The 17,863-nt window shown below is 27.7% G+C and overlaps 1 protein-coding gene across 3 annotated transcripts in view; it reads right to left on the minus strand.

Annotated features, from left to right (window-relative positions):
• The window catches only part of LOC107453302 (suppressor of lurcher protein 1), a 1,096,374-nt gene that overhangs the window by 142,798 nt on the left and 935,713 nt on the right, over positions 1 to 17,863 (minus strand). The window lies entirely within an intron of this gene.

A 17,863-nucleotide genomic window follows, 5' to 3' on the forward strand; every position in this document is an offset into this window, starting at 1 on the left:
ATCGCATTTTGCGAGGTGGCGTATGCTTAGTGCCGGCACTGCTAAAATATAGATTTTTTTTTAAAAATATTCTTAGTTGTAAATGGTATTCTTTTAAGTATGATTTAATCATTCATTTATTTTAATAACTCTACATGTACTCTAAAAAAAAAATTCTTTTAAAAAAAATTTTTTCTTAAACCTATCTAAATATTTACCAATTCGTATTTCTGCATCAGTCAATAATTAACACTAATTGTTTGCATTCATTTTTTTAGTTCTTTACGAAACTGAAACTTTAATTATTCATTGGCATTTCAAAATTTTATTATTTATCCTAAAGCTTTTAATTGTAGTTTTTATCAACAATTATGCATTGGTGTCAGTCTCGTTTCGTAAATTAAATTGCAATTAAACATGTTTTTCTTTAGAATAATCATATTTAAATTAAAATATAGAAAGTGCAGAATAAATGTTCTAGTTTCAATTAGACTTTTTATTGCGTATTTATATTTTTAAAGTATATATTTTTATAAATAGTGAAGCTGTAAAATACAGTTATTAAGATTATTTAAATCATGAATTTGCTTTAAATCTGATATGTGTCCTAAGCACTGATTATTTTGAAAGATATATTTCTAAGCCTTGGAGTAAAATTTCTTAACTCTCATGTCTGTATTTTACGACATTTAACGTTTGTTTGCTCTTAGAAATTTTCCGATTTCCTTACAAAATTAAAGTTTTTACTGTTCGTTGCCATTTCAAAAATTTAATCTTTGTTTACACTAAAGCTTTTAATGCCAGTTTCTATCAACAATTCTTTATTGCCGTCAGTCACATTTCAAAAACTAAATCGCAATTAAACAATTCTTTTCTTCAATAGAACGATCGCGTTTAAATTAAAGTATAGAAAGCGTCAGAACAAATGTTCTAGATTAAAATAAATTTTTCTTTTAGCTATTAAAAGAACAAAACTTTTAGTTGTAAATTATTTCTATCGCGCCTACATTTCGATAAGCCAATGAAAAATATTTTAAACGCAGGCTTTGATCTTACTATTACTCTAAAGTAACAGAAACGCGGCAAAGGGAGGTTCGTAATCCGTAACATCGCTCACTTTTTATTTGTTTTCAATGCAACGTGCAATTGGTAAGGGATAAAAAAAAACAATTAGGTATATCTTTCCCAACTTCTTTTTTTTTTTTGTTAGCGAAGGAGATGCTTTTTTTTAAACTGCTATTTCTCGGAGAAATCCGATATCTTAACTTTGAAGAGCCTATTTGAAGGGAATTAAATTTCCGTTTGGAAAAATAACTTTTGCTGCTTGAGTTTTTTAAGTTTTTTTCGTTGATTTTTTTTAAATAGTCATAAGAGTTGATGTACTGATAAGTGGAAGAAATAAACTTAGTTCAACGGAATTTCGTTACTGAGTCTTAGATTGGATTTGCATTTAATTATTTATTCCAGTTGAGCTAGCCTTGCAAAAGTAGTTTTTTTTGCAAAGAATTTTGGGCTTATGGACTTAAATTATTACGCGGGTCTTAAGAATGGTTCTTTAACGATTTGTACGGTGCATTGAATAGAATTTAGAAGGGGAAATTTCTTTAACAACAAAATAATACTTTGTAATTAATGTTACAATCTTTAACAGTGATTTTTAATTGCACGGTATTTAAGTAAAATACTTTAATTTTTAAATTGTTTTTTAATCGCAATTTTTCAGTTTTAGATGTTATGTGAAACAGAAGTTTTTTTTTTAATAGAAATCACTTTTTAACAAAGAAAATTAAATTTTTCAAAGGAAATTAAAAATAGTGTGGCTGATGAAATCTGAACTCTTAAAATATTAAACAACTGTTATTGCTATTAGAAAATTAGCTGTCATAGTAACAATTTTAAATACGTGATATACTTTTTTATATATAAAAAAAATCCACCCTACTTCAAGAGGAGGAAAAAAATGCCTTTCCTTCAATAAATTTTGAATAACTGACTCTGTTTTCTTAAGTTAATGTTTAATATTTCATTGATATGAGTTTTAATATTTGTAAAATAAAATAAAACATATGTAAAACAATTAGTTGATAATTGTTTTACTTAAATATTTTGTTGGTTTTCTAATGTTCGAAACCTTTAAAAACTAACATAAATCCCATTTTATATAGCATTTTTTGTAAAGTCTATAAAAAATAGTTAACAACTGTAATACTTGAATGCTAAAAAAATGCAAATAATAAAATATTGCATAATGTATAATGCACTAAAAAAACTATTATCGGCAAATTATACATGCAACAGTATATATAGAAATTGCATTAGGCCACCTACAATACGTATAATATTTATTATAGACAAAATATCGCGATACTTTAACTCTAAACTAAAAAAACAATAAGAATCTGTTGCAATATCTGTAACAGTCGAAATATTAATAAATGTAGGCTTTTAACTTTGGAAATATCTAAATGTGGAATAAAACAGAAAAATATTTTTCTATTCAGTCCGATATTATTTTAAATTTTTTATCAAACAAAAACTTGCGAATTTTTAAAGTGCTTTGTATCCAATAACTTAAATACGAACTTGATACCCCATTTATAACAACCTTTTGAGCTTATTTGTAAATCTTTTTAAAGTAAATATTTTATTCAATACATTCTTTTTTTTTGGGCCAATTTGTGTAAAGCACGCAGTCTTACTACCCAATAAAACCACTACTCTTCACAAAGGAGAAATAGAATCAACTTGAAAAAGTTCTAAATCTTTTTTTTTTTTTTTTTTTTTTTTTTAAAGAAAAGCCATTCTGTTCACGTCTGAGTATTGTAGAAGCTCTCATTGTTGTTTTATCTCGCAGAAAAAGAAGTTTCAAAAACAAATAGAATAAGGTAGAAGACGACTTCCTGAAAGACCCCAGAGTTTTTTTTTTTTTGAAGACCATTTGAAAAGGTTTCGTAGCCTTTACAATCTTGTCAAAGTAAAAGAAATATAGTTAGTGATGACTCTTGCACTGGAATAGAGATAAGAACAGTTGAATAAGCAGTGTTGTAAGGTTTTTGTCTACGATTTGTTACATTTTCAGATTATCTGGCAAAAATGGCAACAACGATTGTTTAAACTCATGGCATACTTTAATTATTAAGATGTTGTTTTTATATGTAATTATATTGATTATTGTTATAAAATCACTTCTTTTTTATATTCAGAAGTATTCCAATGGGAAATAGTTTACAATTGGGGCTCCCACCCATTTTTGGCGATTAGTAAATAAAAGAATATGTGTAAATAAATCAAGAACCAATGATATAAAGGTAAAGAAAAGTTGTGGTAACCGGAAGGTGACGTCATTGAAAGCAAAAACCGCAAAATATATCATGGTAACCAGAAATGGGATTGCAGCAAACTAAACGAAAATTATCGCCAAAGAGATAGAAACAGTTGAATATGCGGTGCTGTAAGGTTTTTGTCTACGATTTGTTATACTTTCAGATAACCTGCAAGAATTATAACAACGATTGTTTTAACTCTTGGATGATTTTAAGTATTAAAATATTAGTTTTATACGTAATTATATTTATTATCATTAGGAAATAATTTTTAAATTTTTTTTTTTTGTAAAATTCTAATGCTTCGGATCAATGTAAACCTGGTTTGATCTGGCTAATCGAATGTCTGGATGTAATTAATATTTAAATTTTTTTTCTAAAAGAACGTTTATTAACACTTATAATCTATACATAATAATAAACGCGGCTGTGTGTGTGTGTGTGTCTGTAATCACAATATATCGCCCCAGAAGCCTCGCCCAGGCACGAAACTCGGCACATAATTGTGTTTTGACATAATGAAGAAGTATTTTTTTTCTTTTTCAAAAATTTGGATTAGTTTCTTAGTTATCAGTCATTTTGTAAGAAAATCTATGCTTTTTCGTCTTCAAAGAGCCATATTCAAGAAACTATTAAAAAATGCATATACTTTTCTCCACTCTTATAAATGTATGCTAATGCGAACCTTACAATTGAAATATTAATTTTCGACAACTTAAACCAATAATATACGAAGGAATTAATAATTTAATTGTAAGGTTCGCATTAGTTTACATTTATCAAAGTGGATAAAGCTTTAACTTTTGTACTAAAAATGTGGCAACATATTAGATACGTAAATAGAACGCTACGCTTTGATATATTTATCGCTGTTCATAATTGTTATAATAAGTTTTTCTTCTTCTTTCCACGCTCTTTTTTTTTCTTAAGCGAAGACGATAAGGGAAAATTATACTTGAGGATGCCCCTTGGTGAAATTGGTGACTTATGTTTGGCGCTATTCCTGTTTGCGCGGAACACCGTGGTAACAGAAATAACGGCCAAAACATAATGGTATTTCAAAAAACATTGGAAAATTTCAACAAAACATCGCAAAAAGCTTGCAATGATCCCAATATAAGCAAAATTAATAAATCCAATAAAAAGGATTTTGAATCGAAGCAAAAATTAATGGAGTAGGTGCAGAAAGAAAAGGAAAAAAAAATAACTCACTTCTTCATTAAGCTTGAATATACTCAGATTTAGGTGCACAGAATTATCTAATAACAGTTAGAGGGAAAAATATACTTGAGGGTGCCCCTTGGCGAAATTGGCGACTTATGTTTGGCGCCATATTTGTTTGCCGGGAACGCCGTGTTAACCCACAAACAGGACATTTATATCTATTACTAATTAAACCTTCATTCATACACCAGTCAATCACTGTTTTTTTCTCATTGCTATTAAAATCGTACAGAAACTTAGGATTTATCTTATTGACAGTATTCATTTTTAGTACCAGAAGCAAAAATAACCTTACCAGCCGGTATCCAAAGTAGAACAAACGGATCTCTGAAATTACATTTAAAAATTCATTTAAAAACAACGCTAAATTCTAAACTAATCAGAATCACGATTAAAATCTAAACCAATCAGAATCACGATTGGTTTTCAGCATCTCCCAGCTTGGCGATCAATCGTGATCACAACTTGGCGGGGGCACCCTCAAGTACAGTCTACCCCAGTTAGATACTGTCTAAATTCATCGTGAATAGAATCTGTGTACCTCCATCGTCACATAAATTCGGCGAAATATGAATCGAAAATGGCGTTTGTGGTACCGAACTGGTGATGACATTTTTTTTAAAAAATCCCTTTTTATGACTGCCCACATACCTTCGATCTTATTGACCAGAAGTAAAAGTAACCTTACCAGCCGGTATCTAACGAAGAACTAATGAGCCTCTGAAATTACGTATACCGTTGAACATTAATAACGCTAAAATCTAAACCGTTGAGAATCACGATTGGGTTTCAACATCGCCCAGCTTGGCGATCAACCGCGATCACAACTTGGCGAGAATCAAGGGGCACCCTCAAATATAGTCTACCCGACGTTAATTTTTGTAGCGATATAGAAATAGAAATTGATACCATAAAAAAATTATAGAGAAATAGATACCATAAAAAATTAATTCGTTTTCGTGCTCTTTTCATGTATTTAAAGTAACTTTTGTATGCTTTTACAATTTCTGAAGCCTTTTTTTAAGAAAAAAAAAACAAGTCTCCACCTGATAGTTATATTATAGGTTAGGTTACCATAGCAAAGTTACATCTTCAAACATCCTCAAGAGCTATAACACATCTGCAGCAGAACTGGATATGAAGACAAAATTGCAGGACAGAAACACTTTAATTGTCCACTAATCTTCAGATTTCTTGCTATGTTTTAAAAAACTTTATTTGTGGAAACCTTTAGCGTGGCGGACAGCTGGCCGCCTTAGGCGGCTAGTTATTATAATAAAACAATTATTGCATTTTTAGTATATCACTTATGTTTCGATTAAATTTAAAACAGTTCTCTTTCCACTAACCAAATAATCATATAATTGTATAATCAGCAGAAAATATAATTAAATTTAAAAAAAAAGTAGAATAAGGCAGATGATGACTTTCTGAAAGGCTCCAGAGTTATTTTTTTCGAAGACCCATTTGAAAAGGTTTGTTAGCCTTTACAGTCTTGTCAAAATAATATTGACGTGTCTTTCACTGGAATAGAGACAGAATTAGTTGAATAAGCTATATTATAAGGTTTTTGTCTACAATTTTTTTATACTTTTAGATTCCCTGAAAAGAATTATAGCAGCAATTCAGTAAACTATAGATACATTTTAATTATTAAAACATTATTTCATTTATAAATATATTTATTATAATTAAAAAAAATTTTTTTGGTTGCTATGGGAATTCCAATGTTTTGGATCAAAGTAAACTGGATTTTATCCGGTTTAGTCAAATATTTGGATATCATTAAGATTTATAATTTTGTGAATAAAACGTTTATTTACATTGGTAATTATTATTATAATAAAAAAAATATTACATAAGTAATATATCACTAATGTTTCGATTAATTCTGTTAATTAAGATCTGTTTCAATCAACGAAATAATTAGATAATTGTATAATTAACCAAAAATATAATTTAAATTTTTAAAAAAAATAGAATAAGGTAGAACACAACTTCCTGAAGGACCCCTGAGTTCTTTTTCGAAGACCATTTGCTAAGGTTTCGTAGCCTTTATAATTTTGTCAATGTGAAAGTAATATAGTTACACTCTTGCACTGGAATGGGGATAAAAACAGCTGGATGAATGGCGTTGTAATTTTTGTCTACGATTTGTTACACTTTTAGATTACCTGGAAAGAAAGATAATAGTGATTGTTTAAACTCATGCCATACTTTAATTGCTGAAATTTTATTTTTATTTGAAATTATAATTACTACTAGGGGGCTAAGCCACCAGTTCACTGCTGCTCGCAAACCCCGATGATTGCTTCGCAGTTATTGTTACTTCTTGGCAGAAAACAGTTTTCTTACTAAAGTCAAAATTATTGACTTAACATATAAGTACTAAAAGGAATTCTGATTGCTTACGCTCGTGCCAACACTTCCCATGTCCAAGTATTATTACCTCCTAGTATTATAAATATCTCGATCTATTGGTGAACAGAAGTAATTTTTCTAAGTAATCATTTTTTAGATAACATTTATATTGTTATAATACTATGCAACATTATATTGTTCAAACAAATTTGATAAGTTCACAACCGTAATTTAATATTTTTGCTTACCAAACTGGCAAATATATTAAATAAAATTTTTGCCTGCTTCTTAGTGTGCATAAAACAGATCATTAAGTTCTAAATCATTTATCATATTTTTGACTGTAATTTTAAACAGTATATTATTGTTATTCCCACAAAAATAATAATTGCAAAGCGGTTAATTATTATTAACGATTAGACCACCTTTCTAAATAACTTTATCTTAAAATGCTGCACAGAATTACATTATAATAAAGAATTACATACTAACAAAGAAAACAACAATTTTCTTAGTTTCAAACCCTTGACTTAAAAGCGTAATATTAGCAGATTAGGAAATTAACTTTAAATTAAGGGGGTAGATTATATTTGAGGGTGCCCCTTGATTCTCGTCAAGTTGTGATCGCGGTTGATCGACAAGCTGGGAGATGTTGAAACCCAATCGTGAATCTGATTGGTTTAGATTTAAGCTTTATTTTTAAATGTTCAACGGTATATGTAATTTCAGAGGTCCGTTAGTTCTACATTGGATACTGGCTGGTAAGGTTACTTTTGCTTCTGGTCAATAACATCGAAGGTATGTGGGCAGTCGTAAAAAGGGACTTTAGAAAAATATGTCACCGCCAGTCCGGTACCACAGACGCCATTTTCGATTTGTATTTCGCCGAATTTATGTGGCGATGGAGGTACACAGATTCTATTCATGATAAATTTAGACAGTATCTAACTGCTATTAGAGAATTCTGTGCACCTGAATCTGAGGATATTCAAGCTTAATGAAGAAGTGAGTTGTTTTTTTTCTTTTTCTTTCTGTGCTTACTCTATTCATTTTTGTTTTGATTCAAAATGCATTTTATTGGGTTTATTAATTTTGCTTATAATGGGTTCATTTCAATTTTATAAAGTCTTGGCCAATGTTTTGTTGAAATTTTCCAATGTTTTACTGAAATATCAATATGTTTCGGCAGCCATTCCTGTTACCACGGTGTTCCGTGCAAACTGGAATGGCGCCAAACATAAGTCGCCAATTTCGCCAAGGGGCACCCTCAAGTATATCTTTCCCTATTAGGGATACAAAAGTATTTATAGGAAAACAATACCTTGATGACTTTTATTAATTTTATGTTGATGACAACCAAAACAATATCGAAATGAGTGAGGAAAAACAAGATTCTAAAATGTGATTTTCCAGTCAATAAAAAAGCACGGACAACAATGGAAAATCGCGGCGCCATCATCAGATTTCATATATAGTTAGATTTTTATGAAATTAAAATTTAATTTCATTTTATGTTAAATTCTAATGTTTCGGATCAACTGAAAGCAAGCTCGACAATCTAGGAAATATTTTTAGTAACTACAAGACTGTTTTTTATAATTAAAAAATACGAAAATATATTTTGGCTTGTAATTAAAGCATCAGAAAAAGAGTATATAGAAGAGGCTACGGTATCCCGTCATCGTCAAAGGGTTAAAAAGATTCTTCATACAAAAAAAAGATTAACTAATTGACAGTGTATTAAAACATTAAAAGCTTACTTCAATCTCTCTGTTTAATAAATTTCTAAATCCCCTCCTTAAAAATATGATATTAACTAATTTTAGTTCTTTTCCCAAAGCCATAACTTGTCTTTACGGAACTTGATTTAGAAATATTTCACGAAATAGCTGAAAGAAATTCGAATTTCTGAAAAATAAATTCAGAAGCTATTAAGTATAAAATTCTCGGCATGTAATCTCAAAATTTCTTTTTATAGAAACCGATTTACATACTTGTAAGCAAGCAACTTCAATTTTAAGTGTTTACAAAATTTATTTACTAAGCATGAAGTACATTTTTCAAGAAACACACAGACGAAATTAGTTTTCTGCCAGACGTGAAGGAACACGTTAGAAAAAAAAAAGCTTCCGCGTTTCGTTAAATTTAGAAGAGCTCTTCTAAACTGATGATTTGACATTTAAAAAGAATTTATTGCAGAGTAGTTATCAATTAAAGCTTGTCAGGAGCGTGTTAAGCTCAAATAAATTGTACTCATTAAAAACTGTCGTTCCTTTAATATCAATAAAGATACAAAATTGGAGAGTTTTGCTTTCAGAATCCGTAATTTTTCGCTTTAGTAAGCATTTTGCAAATACGAAGCAGAAAATAATTGCTTTCGTTAACGAGTTGTGAAAGATACAAATACTTTTGTATTTGGCTTTTAACGATTATTAGAACCATTTAACTCTATAGGTCGATATTCCAATAAGCCAAGTTTGGATAAGTGGTTCATTTGTTGAGGAAAATCATCCATCATGATGTAATGATGAATAGAGTAGTATTTATAGCTTAAGGGCAATGACAATAAATAAGTTACATTCAAAAAAAGAAAAACGATATTTGTTTCTTGAGGGATTTTTTACATGCCATGAGTCACGTGACTTAGTACAGTTAATTATGATTATTTTACTAATTGAATCAAATTGTACTGTTAAAATTATTCAATTTTTGAAAAATGGTTTATATTTTCTTCGAAACATTCGAATCATTCAAATACCCTTTTAATCTATAAATTGATTAATATTTTTTTTAAAAATATTTTTTTCTACATAATATTACACATATTTATTTTTTTAAGTATTTAAATTAAGAAAATTTCAGTGGATAAAGGTACTAAAGGACGATCTTTGTGCTTGTTCAGTGAAAGAAGGTTCGAAGTGTATTCTAAAAATAGTTGAGTAATTTCAAGATTGTTGTTTCTTACACTGAGAGAAATGTATGGTCAAAACTACCACAATATGGTAACATTTACCACTTTTCTGGTTCTTTCGAAGCATCAAAAAGCTTGGTGATTTTCACTGAAGTGCTTCTGTTATGATTTTGATAAAATTAGCAATAAAATATGGTTCTATAATATGTGACACAATTTTGTAAATGTAATAAAATGTAATCAATTTATCATGATATCTTAGAATAGATAATAGTATTGTTCGGAACTCTATACCAATATAGTGTTGTACGGAACTCTAGGGCTCCGTGGTAAAAAGGTATTCCTCGAGTTTGTACTTTTTATAACCTCTGCTTTGAAACCTTTGATTATATTTAGATCCAATCTATACTTTATATTTTATTTAATTTTTAATTAATTTTTTTATATTTAATAGATTTTTTGGTTGTCTTTTTAAAAGTATTTTAAGTAAAATGCCATTGAAATAAAAATATCATTTTTTAAAAGAAAAAATATTTTTAATATCATTATATTAAACAAATTATGAAAAAAAAAACAAGTATTTATAAAATATATCATTAGCATTTCCTGTCGTGTTTTTCAAATAGAAATAACTAAATTCTTTAAAAAAGAATTATATTTCCTTAATAAATTTTTTTAAACGTTTATAGCAGTTCTTTTAAGATTTTATTTCGAAATAAACCGAAATTCTGCTTATTTTATTCCATTTCAGCTAATGTATAATTATTGCAGAAAAACAAATTCATAATTAGACTAGATATAGCACAAAGACTTCAAATTGAACTGTTGGACTTAAAGCTTATGAATATTGATGTTGAAACATTGAAGATTCTTTATATTTCTTTATTTAAGAATTTTAAAAATAGTTTTTAATAGGTTATAATGTTCAAAATTACTTTAATAAACTTTATTTTTAGGGGACTGATTATTAAGGGTTCCGTGAACGAAAAAAAATAGGAACCGCTGCCTTAGAGCATAGCATAAAAATAATTTACTCTACTAAATTTAGTTTTACTAAATGTGTTTTAATAAGAAGTAAAATTTTGTAACCCAGAATTTCCGGTAACCCGTTGCCATCTGAACGGAAAAAATTCCAAATAAATGATTTAAATACTCTATATTTGATTTTATTAACCAGAATTAGTCTTTTTATTTAATTATTTTTGTTTTCCAGAAATATTATTACCATACAATACTGTAATGTTGTCAGAATTTTTTACTCTGCGTATAAATTCATTGAATTTGAGGGTTTTGCTTTAAAGATGCGTTATTTCACAATTTCGTACGCATTTTGCAGATACAAGCAGAAAAAAATTACATTCTCTTAATTATAATTTCAATGAATTACGATTACAATTATTTCAAATAAACAGTATTAATAATTATTTTCAAGTTTTTAAATTTAGAAAGCCTCTAGGGATTAAGGCATTAAATGACATCTTTATAATTTTATTCTAATTCGAAAGCTTTCAAAGAATTCGAATTAGAATAAAATTGCAATTGTATTCGGATACAAACAGCAGATGAAACGTAAAACTTCCTACATCTCAGTAAATGTATCAAATTCCAGAGTCTTCCTTTTAGAATTCATCTTTTCCTTATAAGAATTTCGCAGAATAGAATTACTTTCGTAAACATATTGAAATATTTATAAATACTTTATTGGAATCACGTGTTTAATATTTCGTACAAATATATAATATGGTTAAAGTATGTAGACTTATATTTTTTATAATTTGTTTTGAATCATCACAATTATGAAGAAAAAAAATTTGATTCCTCAGAGTAACATTTTATATTGTTTTCACTTAGCTATATAATATTTTTTTATTTTGCCAATTATATTTTGTTGGCAGTAAAGGTACTTTGAGTTTTTGGGGTAAAAGATAGTTCCAAATGTATTTGCTTTGAAACAATCAACGAGAAATCTTAGAAAACATGTCTTTTTGCAGTAAATTTAAATACCAAGAGTGCAAACACAAAGTAACATCTCCTTTTGCCGAAGTATAAAGTTTAAAGCAAGTTTATTAAAATGCCATTTAAAATCTTCGACAACTCAACTCTTTAATTCTTATAATCAAATGACAATAATTTTATTTTAATAACATTCCAAATCACTAAAATATAAGTTAGAGACTTCATCTATTCAGCTCTTTAATTTTGATAATTAAATAATAATAATTTAAATTAAATAATGCTGTAGTTCACTAAAATGTCAGTTTGAGCGTTCATCTGCTCAGCTCTTTAATTTTGATAATTAAATAATAATTTGAATTTAATATTGCTGTAATTCAATAAAATATCAGTTTGCTCCTACATCAATTCAGCTCTTCAGTTTTGATTATCAAGTAATAGAAAATAAATTTTAATAATTTAATAAAAAAATTTGGCCCTCGAAATCAGAGAATATATTTGAGTAATATATAAATTTATCCATTGCAATAAATGTTACTAATTAAATGTAATAAATATTGCTTTTAAATTGAAATAAATAGGTGCACTGCAAGTTTTGAAAATGGAACATTAGTCAGTCTTCCGTTGTAAACATAGAATGCAGGAATATTTTTTTTGCATATTTAAGCAAAAACGTTTCAAAATTTCTATATTCTTAATGCTTTTTAACAAGCAACATAATTGAATTCTTTTCCAAATCACAACATTACAAAAGGAAGTCATGATAATTGAGCTCAGAGTTCGTAAAAACAGAAACAGAAAAGTTTATTTGAAAGAAAAAATAATCCAAGGTGAAAGAAAACAATTTGTTCTACATTGTAAGACAATTCATAATATTGAAACAAAGCTGTCTTTCGGCAGAAATTAAATCTAGAAAAGTTGTCCCAGTGGAGAGTTTCTAAGGAAAATAAATCGCTCATACGTACGTTCGTAATCAATATTATGGCAAGTTCTTTTTCAACTCAAAATATTTGAAAGGTTTGTGTGTTCTGACCATTAATCTTTCTTTCCTTCCTTTTGCTCTATTTTAAGAGAAAATTTTCGAGATTATAATTTTTAGCATAATGACCTCTGAGGAGAAGACAGCGAATAAAAATTTCATTGAAGAGAGTTTTCGAGTGAAGTATTTTTTTCCTTTTTGGATTTCCAGAGCTTGGTGAAGTTTTGATTGAAAATAGCGCTCAAGTAATGAACCATGGCATGATATACATCATTACAGTATTTTTATCTTTGTCCGAAGTTTGATGTTATTTATAGACAAAGTATCCCCGAATTTTTCGCCAAAACTGATATTGAGTTCTGCAATCTAGACTGGGGATTTGAATAGTTAATGCGCAAGAGGTGGATGATTGCATATAAGTATCCATTGAAAGAACTGAAGTGAAGAAATATGTCGAGATTATTTTCTTTTTTTATTATAACTTCTCTCTAGAGATATTTTTCGAGAAAACGTTAATATTCTGTTTTGAGGGCGGATAGATTTTTCGAAATTATACTGAATTATGTATTAAGTCTAAACAGTTAATCTTGGAATGTGATGGAAAAAGTATTGCATTATCTTCTATAAGTATCTTACATGTAGTTTAAAACCATTTTCTTTTATTATTTTGTCAGTAACAGTTTGCCCCATGTCGTTAAAAAGCGAAATATTTTGATTATTTAATATTAATAACTTACTTTAAGCTTTTAGGATATTTATATATGTAAGAGAATAAAAGTGTCAAAATATCAAATAATAATAATGACTTTATATTAAGCACAATGAACAGTAATGATATTTTCCTCGAGAGGCAAATGAAAATGGAAAGAAAATATTTTTTTAATCAAAATATTTTTGTTTCAGGAAATAATTCGCGAAATAAATCGCTTTCAGAGTTCATAGTAAAATTAGAATTTTAAAACAAATAAGTAAATTATTAAATTTCAGTTTCACAGTTAACTGTTGTTCATTTAAAGTATGATTTTTTATATTTTATTTATTCCAAATTATTATATTCCAGTTATTATATTTCAAAATTATACTGAATTATTCATTAAGTTAATCTTAGAATTTGATGGAAAAAGTATTGCATTATATTCTAAAAGCACCTGTTATTTATTTCAAAGTCATTTTCTTTAATGTTATATTATTTATTAAATAGTTTTATTATTTAAGATTAAAAACTTACTCTAAGATTTTAGGATTTATTTGAGAGCATAAAATTATTGAAATATCAAATTATAATATTTTCTTTGAGTGGCGAAATGAAAATCTAAATAAAATATTTTTTCATTGAAAAACTTTTGTAACATGATATAATTCCTTTAAAAGTTTATAGTGAAATGACATTCTTTTTAAAAATAAATAAATAAAAAAAAATTAGTTACGCAGTCAACTGTAGTCTTCTTTATTTAAAATTAGATTATTATGTTTTAATAATTTTATTTTCTTATCTGCAGACGTTATTTTATTAATTAATTGATTCAAAACTTTTCCGTGGATATAGAAGTAAAATAATTTCTTATGAATATTTTTTGTATTAAATAATATAAATACATGAAGAATATTAAAATAATATAAACGCACAGTTTCAAATTCGATTTACACTTGTTTCTTTCATGAAAATTAAGTATATTTTTCTGATTTAAGAGCTTGTTGTTTTAAGAGTTATTTAATTTGATATTCCTTATAGTTTCCTTGACAATTTTGAGAAAATGTTTTGCATACGTTTTTTAGGTAAAACTATTGGAAACGTGCTTTTTTCATTTTTGCGAAAAAGTTTTTTTCTCAAGTTTTTAGGAGTTTAAAATTGTAGATTCTCCGGAATTTTTTTAAAAAAAGGTTTATTTACATGAATTGTTTATGAAATGAGTGAAGTAGGACTCTGACAGTTAATTTGTGTTCTAAAAGGTCCACACTAACTATTAAAAGATAAATATTTTCAGTTGATCTTTGCTTCGGAAATTTTTGAATGATCTTTGTTTAAAGATCAAAGGTCACTCAAAATTCTTTGAAATAGGGCTATTTTTTTAGATTTTGATCGTCAAACTCTACTTAAGTCAACAGGAAACCACAAAGGCATACATTTCTGCAAAATCATACTAAGGACCTAAAAATTTCTACTTGTAAGTGGCACACATGTGTCCTTAAAATTAAACTGAAAGTATCAACAAAATGAAATTTTGCATCTATTTTAAGGCAATTATTCGCATTTGACAAAATTAGAAAAGCATGAAATTTGCTGGAAGAGCCGAAACAAAATCAATGCACCGATCACTGATTACTGATACATAATACTTACATAATACTCTTACATAATAGCCTTAAATTTTGGGGTCCATGGCTTAATTGAATACAGAAAGATTTATGGAAAAGCCATAAATTGTTTAAATAAATGTGATTTAAGCCATAAGGTTCTCTTTTCTAAAGTTAAGAGCATCCCCCGTTGTGAGATTCAGTCTCTATAGAGAATTTACTGACACTGACCAAATTTACTGACAAGAGTTTGATAGTTGCTATCTAGGAAAATAATAAGTATTTGAAATGTCATTTCTTACTCTAAATCGAATGAATTTACATCAAAATATTAGTGGGAATTCATTCGATTTCAATTTAAAACTTACGTTGGCCAAAATACTTTTTCTCTATGTTAAAAATTCGGAAGGGCCATTGCCATTGCATCGGATTTTCCTTTTAAAGTAGCATTTTGCTTTACTGCGCGAGCACTATAAAGCGTAGAAGCTTGAAATTATTAAGGTGTTTATAAAAGTGTGCTGGGGTGAGAAAAAATTGAAAAATCTACACTCGGTAATTCGTTCGACAATTATTAACTGTTATACTCGTTGGAAAGAAAACTAGACAGGTCGCTCCGAGTTAAAAATAGACATGCTGAAAGGGCCATAATTTTTTTTATGAAATTGACGTAGAGTTGTTTTTTGGGAATTCTAATTTGTTTGAAAGTTATTTCAATTTTAAGTCCCTTTTTGCAAATTTCCTTAAATTATTTTTGTTTTACGTTACATTTTGCTTTGTTGATACAAGTCTATTAGACTAGAAAACATGATATTACGAAGTTGTGCAGTGAAATGAGCAAGAAGTTTGTTAGAATAAAATAAATAATATTCGATAATTAGTTCCGAACTGTTAAACTTGTAATAAAAAGAAACAATGTCGGTCGATCTATTGTACCCTGAAATGCATCTACAGAGTTGAAATTGCTTCTGCTGATTGGACCATTTGGAATTCTTTTTTAGAAGTTATGCAATTTCAAGCGCTTTTTTAAATTTATTTTCTCGAAATAATACTTTTTTATTAATCGGCTGAAATTTAGTTATCCTCAAAATTCAACAGATGGCGGTCCAAATGTAATTTCGACATAAACCGTTCTTCTCCATTGGACTTCAATGATGAATGAGAAGCAACTACGGGAGTTGATGAGAGAAGCGAACTGGAGGAGGAGCCTCTTAGTAGTTTGAAAACTATTTATTATGTGGATTTTAAAATCAAATACAGTTCTAATTTAAAAAAATACAGTAATTAAATTGAAAATAAATATTTAATCGCTATTTTTTTTAAAAATTTATAAATAAAGTTCATAAATTATAATAATTACACGTCTCATCTTGGTTTACCCTTCAATCAGCAAAAGTATTTAGTTTAAAATAACACATAAATAATTAAAACAATAAAAGAACTACGTGGAGTTAAATCAGAATAAGGAAATTAAGTTAAAATTAATTAATTTCTGAGAATTATTTTCATAATCATTAATGGTGCGTATAAGGATATTTTTGAAAGTAAATTTGTCTTATTGTAGACACACGTTACGTAAGTTGCACAACTGCAGGCAAAAGTAATTTAGTTTATAAATATATTTAATATGTAGTTATTTTCGACTAATAATAAAAGGAAAAAGCAATTAATTTAAGTTACAATTTTTTTCCCGAAAATTTTTTAAGCAAATTAATATTAAGATAATATGTCATGCAAAATAAGTCATTATTTTTTACGATTAAATTTTTTTCCTGATAATGACATCATTATCAACAATAAAATATTGCGAAGACGAGGTAATTGAGAAACAAATCATAATTCTCCTTGCTAATGTTTTCTAACAAGATTCAAATAGAATTAACAACACAATTTCTTACATAATTCAAGATGTGCTTCATTAATTTTAATTGTGCAGAAATAATACATTCTCATAACTTTAGTGTTTCATTTTAGATTTATTGTATACTCTTTTGTAATGAAAAAGTAAATTACTTTTGATAAAAAGGCGTCATGATCATTATAAAAAAATGAATTCGATATTTATAAGCTTTTAAAAAATTTTAAATGTGCTTTTAATTACTGTATGTTTTTAGTCGTTTTAGCTATTCGGAAAATTTATTATTCAATTTTTATGAAATGAGATTGTGGGAACAATTTTCTTTCGATTAAAACCAAAGTTTTGTTTGTGCATTTTAAATGAACGATAAAAATATTTAATTAGAAAAAATGAAGGAATTATTATTTTCTTTTAAATGAAAGCTACACACATTTACTACTTGCAAAAGGAATTTAAAAAAATTAAAATATTTTATCAATAATGTAATAAGTTTGAATATGAGTTGATTATACAAGATTCAAAGTCACAAACAAAAGCAAAATAAAGCAAAAACGAAAAAAAATATTTATTTGGATTTTCTACACTGTGAAGTGGAAAAACAATCTTTGAAAAAATTATATTATTTTTGGAGTCCAAACTTTTCTTAAGTTTTTCAGATCTAAGAATATTTCGCCACGTGAACAAACAAATACAAGATATTACATTATTGTTCTCAAGTGGTTTGTTCGTGTTATATTGACGATGCACTCCAACGTTGTAATTCATTATCCCCTTTTTTGAACCGCTGTTGAGATAGGAACACTTGTTTCTAACAGTTATTCACTAAGTGGTGTAGTAAGAGGCCTTACCTGCAGCAAATCGGCAATTTTCTGTGCCTACACTTCACTTTTATAACTAGCATTAGGAGAACGAATAAAAATTACTTTTAGGAGAGCTGACATAAATTAACATTAGGAGAGGTAATAAAAATTACTCTTAAGAGA

Source organism: Parasteatoda tepidariorum, chromosome 10, assembly GCF_982258835.1.
Source record: "Parasteatoda tepidariorum strain Cologne lab strain chromosome 10, Ptep-v5.0, whole genome shotgun sequence".
In the NCBI taxonomy this organism is placed as follows: domain Eukaryota; kingdom Metazoa; phylum Arthropoda; class Arachnida; order Araneae; family Theridiidae; genus Parasteatoda; species Parasteatoda tepidariorum.